The sequence below is a fragment of the Phalacrocorax aristotelis genome, unplaced genomic scaffold, assembly GCF_949628215.1.
Source record: "Phalacrocorax aristotelis unplaced genomic scaffold, bGulAri2.1 scaffold_88, whole genome shotgun sequence".
Lineage (NCBI taxonomy): Eukaryota > Metazoa > Chordata > Aves > Suliformes > Phalacrocoracidae > Phalacrocorax > Phalacrocorax aristotelis.
This window is the reverse complement of record NW_027441295.1, coordinates 87,477-93,476: the sequence shown is the minus strand read 5'-3', so window position 1 is coordinate 93,476 and position 6,000 is coordinate 87,477.

The following is a 6,000-nucleotide window of genomic DNA, read 5'->3' as shown; positions in this document are numbered from 1 at the left end:
GTTTCACTGGCAACGTTTTCCTTCTACCAGTTCAGAGTGTTCTCAACCACTTAGTAAAGAAAAAAAATCATATCCATAAAAGGCATCCTTTTAGCAGGACCTTCTCGCCTCTAGACAGGAGGGAGGTGGGAAGACTTACACCCTCGCTGGGCTGATGCATTTGCTCCCGGCTTCTGCCCTGTGATCCAACGAGAGGGCTCTGCCTCTTCTTCCAAGCTTCCCAATGCCCTTCACACCCAATGCTTCTGCTTTATTCTTAGCTACTTTCAGACACCTAAAGAGCCTGGGCAAAACAGCGAGTTCCTCTGAGCAAGCAGGGCTGTAACAAGCTCTGGAGAGATGCACTGAGCTCTTTCTTACTGCTGTTACCACGGCCCAGCTGATGCAGAGCGGCTCAGCCCAGGTCCTGTTCTACCAGTCCTTTCATCTTCCCCACTTTCAAGCATCAAGGGGGAGAGAAAAGGAAAAAAAAAAATAAAAAAGGTTAAATTGGTGTGAAAACCAACCAGGCGGTACGACTGCTGCTGCTGTCGGTAGGATCTCACTTCACAGGTATGCAGTGCGCATCGCCACAGCCCACCCCCGACCGCTTCTTCTCAGATGAGAGCTGAAACGCCTCTGCTGCGTTGCATCTGCATGAGCACCATTACCTGTGTTTGTGCCGACACACACACGTGTTCAGTGCTCACGGGCACCGCTTCGGTGCTGCTCTGTCCCTCTTCGCGTTGTCATTAGGCTTTAGTGGATTCTAGCGGAAGCCGAACGCTTTTGTTCCGTGATTGCTTTCCCCTGTCGGGCAGCTCGCAAACCAACTGGGCCTGCGTTTCAGCTACTGATGAAGACGTCGCATTCAAGCTAGGCAGTGATCGACATGGTGTCGTGGTTTAGCCGGCAGCTCAGCCCCACACAGTCGCTCGCTCACTCCCCACCGGTAGATGGGGGAGAGAATCAGAAGGGTAACGCTCGTGGGTTGGGATAAGAGCAGTTTAATAATTAAAATTAAAAGAAACAACAATAGAAATGCAATGCAAAGGAGAACAACGAGAGGCGCAAAGCCCCGGGGGGAGGTGGGAAGGGAGGGGAGGGGGGAACGAACCGCCGGAACAAACCGCAGCCGCCCGCCCACCCGCCGCCGCGCCGCTTCCGCGCTGCCACTGCCCCCCCTCAATATCCTGGTCGTGGTGTCACGTGGTATGGAGTGAACCTGCCATTGGCCAGTCGGGGTCAGCCGCCCCCACCGCGGCCCCGCCCCTCCCAGACCACCCCCCCTCACCCCCCCACCCGCGGCAGAGCGCGGGAAGCCGGAAAGGCAGCCGCCCCCCACGGTGAGGAGAATTAACCCCTTCTCAGCCAAAACCAGCACACTGTGCCTGCAGGCCATGTCATAACTGCTTCCTAAGAAAATGCAAGAACTCATTAACAGTTTATGAACTGTTGTGCCCCAGCACTGGTCAATGCCAGGCTGTACAATGCCAGACTCCAAGAGGGAGCTTCCCCAGTTTCCTGTTTGCTTCTGAAATAACCAAAAATTGAGAGTGGCTGTGCCTGCCGTGAGAGGACATAGGCCTGTTCTTCCATGTGCCAGAAAGGGTGGCATATGGAGCACGAAGCTCCCAAACACTTGATCAGGCTTCCTTTCTAACAGAACTAGGTACAAAATGTTCTGAAAAGAAGGGAAGTTGAATCTTCTGGCAAGACTTGCAATGGAACGAAGGTCTCTTTTTCCAGCTCTGGGTGTTCCTCTCCAAAGGCACGTTTTCAAGGGCTTTTGAGTCAGTAATGCGGTCATGTTGTATGTGCTTCCCTAAACATATAGAGCAGGAGCGATTCGCTGGCGTGAGCAATCGTCTTCTGCATGTAGATGTTTTTTCCCCAGTGCCTGCTACAACTGCTCCCTTGAATTCTCCCGCTATGTTAGGGCGTAAAGGACAAGAGCTTTTTGCAAGGAAGGGTTTTAATCTCTCTTCTGAGCGATTTAGTGACGCCTTGAGGAGAGCTGTTCCGCTGACATTGTGAGGTTTGATTCTACGCTTTTGAACAACTGAAGACACAATAAGCAGTGAGTCACGTGTCTCTTTGATAATGTTTTCCCAGCGTAAGCTTAACTGGGGCTTGGGGCATAATATAATTCAATAGGCTGGAAAAGGAGAAAGAGGACAGTTACCCTTTTTCCTTGTGGTAAAACTACACTTGAGCCTGAGTTGTCAATAAACACTGCAGAGTTTGTTTCAGGAAAACTGAAATCGAGAGGTTATACGGCAATGTTGCAAAGCCCTTCAAAATTCAAGGGACACCTGGAATTATAAATGTGAAGTGTTCTTTTTTCCAGGTCATAGACATTAAATATGTTCATCGATCTTTCCGTGTGACCTTGCATGTGTATTTTTATATATTTCAATATTACTGGAAATTTTTCAGTTTTCAACTCCTTTAATGACAGTTCAGTTTTTAGTATTTCGTATATAACCAAGACGTTGCTGCTGACCCCACCTATTGAATAGTTGCGTGTTTCAATGACACAAGCCTCTGGCTGAGTATTCATGCCATTGAACGTTACTCACTGAAGGTGTGTGCGTGAGGTATGAATTAGACCTTCGTACACAGGTGGTGAATAGGAGTTTCCCCAGGGACGGATCCAGAGCAGGGAATTAAGCTCTCACTCTGCACTGCGCTTCGGAGGAGGAGCGGGTTTGTGCCCCTTCTCCGAGTGGATGGTGAGCTGAGGGGTATTTCGCCCTTAGGGAACCTGAAGTTAAGCCAAAGAATGTCGAGTGAGTTCAAAACCCTGCCCAAGCCTTTGGAACATCCCGGCTCTATTCACTGAGGCAAAGGAGTATTTTAGTTGAGCAACACTTATGCTGGGTAAAATGAGAGGGTGAGAGGCTTTTGCTGCTTAAAATAATCATGGAAATGTCATTTTAAACGTGGTTCTTAAGATGAGATAAGTCTGTGTTTCTTTTCTTAATAGGACAAAACTTTTGAGCCTGTTCCCAGAGTTAAAAAGAGCACAGGAATTCTGTGGAGTTTCATGGTGGAGGTGAAAGATCCCAACCCAAAGGGTGCCATGCTGACAAGCAGTGGGAAATATGCAATGGCAGCTCTTACTGCGTAAGGATGGAATGAATTGGACTGATAAAGCAGTGAACAAGAGAAACCATGCACAGAAGTGTGAGCGGCAATGCAACCGAACTGGCCAGCGTCTGTAGTTACGAGTGAGGAAGCATTGTCATTGCGTCTTAATCTTAAAATCTGTGACACTTTCTAATGTTGCAGTAGGGTGGTCCCCGTGTTCATGCCCCTGGAAGTTGGTTAAATCTGTGCTGTGCTAAGAATCTGTATTTCTGCAAAACATTTCAGTGGTGTTTGTAGCGGAGTTGTTCTCTTTGAGAGGTCGTTTTGGTTCTGTTTGATGTTGCAAAGGCTCCTTGCAAAATTTAACTAATTACTGCTGGACTGAGATGTCCTCCCCCTCTGACTTTTATGAAATCCCATGTGTGGAACAGATGGAAGTTTTCCTGTTGCTGTAAATTAAGAAAACACTCCTGTGTGCTGAGAGGAGCGGCTGTTTTAAACTGCACTTGGTAGTACTTCTGTTCTCCTGCCATGGATCTCCTTCTGGAGAAGCTGTAACACAGACTCCTTCCATTTCTAAAATGCAATTACTCAGAGACTAACTTGATCGGAGACTAACTTGGTGCTGCGCCTGCAAGTTACATTTGCCGTCTGGCAAAGGAGAGGTGGGATTGATTTCACCTGATTTCTAGCTGTCAAAAAGTTATTTTTCTAGTCTGATCTAATTTCTTGGTTGATCAAACGAAAGGGAGAGTTCTGCAGAAGGAAAATTGTTCCCCCCTCCCTCGTCTGGTTTTGTGGCTCTAGAAGAGTAGTTTAAACTAAAGGCCTGTGTGTTAGAGGGCTAATGTGGAGTGAGAAGAATTCCACCTATTCTCTTCCTTTGATAAAATCCAAAGCTTGGAAAAGTTTTCTTTGACCCATCTTTAAACTTTTCTCTCCCACCAGGCCCTCTCCCCCTCCAGGGAAGCTTCTGTGCGAGGAAAGAAGGAAAAGCCTCCCTTTTTGCCAGGGGAGCCATCGTCCTCTTCTTCCTCCTCATCCTCCTCTGATGATCCTATTCCAGATGAGTTGTTGTGTCTCATTTGTGAAGATACAATGTCCAATGCCGCTGTTAGTGCCTGCTGTGGAAAGAGTCCTTGTGACGAATGTAAGTGTGACCCCCATGGTTGTTAATTCAAAACATCACACCTGATCTTCTGAAAGCAGAAAGAGGAGATCAGGGAATTACTTTGTCACCAGTTCTATTTAAGACTGAAGCAGAGCCTGAATAGGAAAGGACTTTTCTCACAGAAAGGGAAAAAAAGGCAGAAAGCTTTTTTCCCTTTTTACATATGTAGTTAAAGCCTCTTGGCAGGTGGAAGGAGGAGTTTGGGAAGAGAGCCTAACTGCGCAGGTGATTACAGTATTAGATATCGAACGCGTTTGGTTTGTCCCCAGCCCTTTCCCTCACACAAAATTATAGAGCCATCTCTGGTGCCTTCCTGTGGTCTGCAGCCAACGGGGAGCTGGGCATTTCATCCACACTCTTCTCCATGGGAGAGGTGGTTAAAAACTTCAGAGCTGTGCTGGTTGTAGCTGGGATAGAGTTAATGTCCTTCAGTGTCGCTGGCATAGTGCTGAGGGCACACTGATGTTTCAGCTGCTGTTAAGTAGAGGCTCCGTGTCGCTAAGTAGCGCCTCTACTAGTCAGGGGCCTCTCCAGCTTCCCGAGCTCTGCCCGACAGGTATGAGTGGCAGCGCCAGGGACCCCTCTGCCCGCCCAGCTCCATCAGGGGTGATGCCCAGGTGCGATGGCAGAAGGAGGACCCGAGCCGTGCGTCAGTTGGCCAGAGTGAGTCGGCCAGCGTCAGTCGGCCAGCATCACCTGCCCGGACTCAGCTGGCTGGCATCAGTCAGTGTCAGCGTCTGTTGTCGGGAGTCAGTCAGGACTTAATCCTGTCGGCACCGCTGACCCCCCGTCTGGGGTGTGGGGCTGAGCGCGGTGGTTCAAGTGCCACCTTATGCCCATTAGTCGGGATGGTTGTGTCAGCCTTGGCTGGCAGCTGTCACCTGCGTTTGGGCACACGGTGCCGTGTCCTGCTCTGCTGAGGGCGGCTCCTCATTCCCTGCCTGCTTCAGCTCGTTTTCCTGCATCCACATGCCTGGGGTTTGCTGGTTTAAGGCAGTGAAACGAACTTAATCAGGCTTCCCTTAACTTTGTGGCTTCTGCCTAGTGAGCCGTCGGACGGAGCTTTGGAGGAAGAATGGTGACAAGCCTTTGCTGGTGGGGTGGTGTTTTACTTGCGTGGGGGAGAGAATACTTCAGTTGGTCGGAGCGAGTCCCCAAACCCCTGGGCCTGTCGCGTGTGCTGCCAACGTTTCCGCAGCTCCCCTCGTCGGGCGGCTGTTTGCAAGGGGTGTGTTTGAGCACTGGGGGTTCAGCAGGCGCCGGGCCCTGGCCCTGGGCAGCCTGCTCTGGGTGACCCTGCCTGCGCAGGGGCTGGACCAGCTGCCCCCAGGGATTCCGGAAGGCCTTTCTCTCCCTTGTGACTCCGTGACTCTGGAACTGGTGCTGCGAGGGGCCAGCGCTGTGGGAGCACTGGGAACGTTGTCTTCCCTGGGCTCTGCCTCTGTCGGGACGGCTGCGTGTGCGCTCTGCCCTGAGACACTCGGCGCCTGCGCCCGTCTGTCCAGGTACGCCAAGCAGCGTGCAACAGAGCACACTTTCAGGAGTGACTTGAGGAGCTTTTGCTAGCTTAGCCACGTTAGAGAGGGACTGCAGCTCCTGCATGCAAGAGTAGTCGTGTTGGAGAATAACCATAGGAGGCAGCTGGGTAAAGTGGCTCCAGTTTCAAATGCTGATGTGTCTTGGCTTTGTTTGTTTCTCATTTAAAGGGATGAAATCTGTGGTCTGCATCAGATGCGGGATCAGGGCTGTTGGGATAG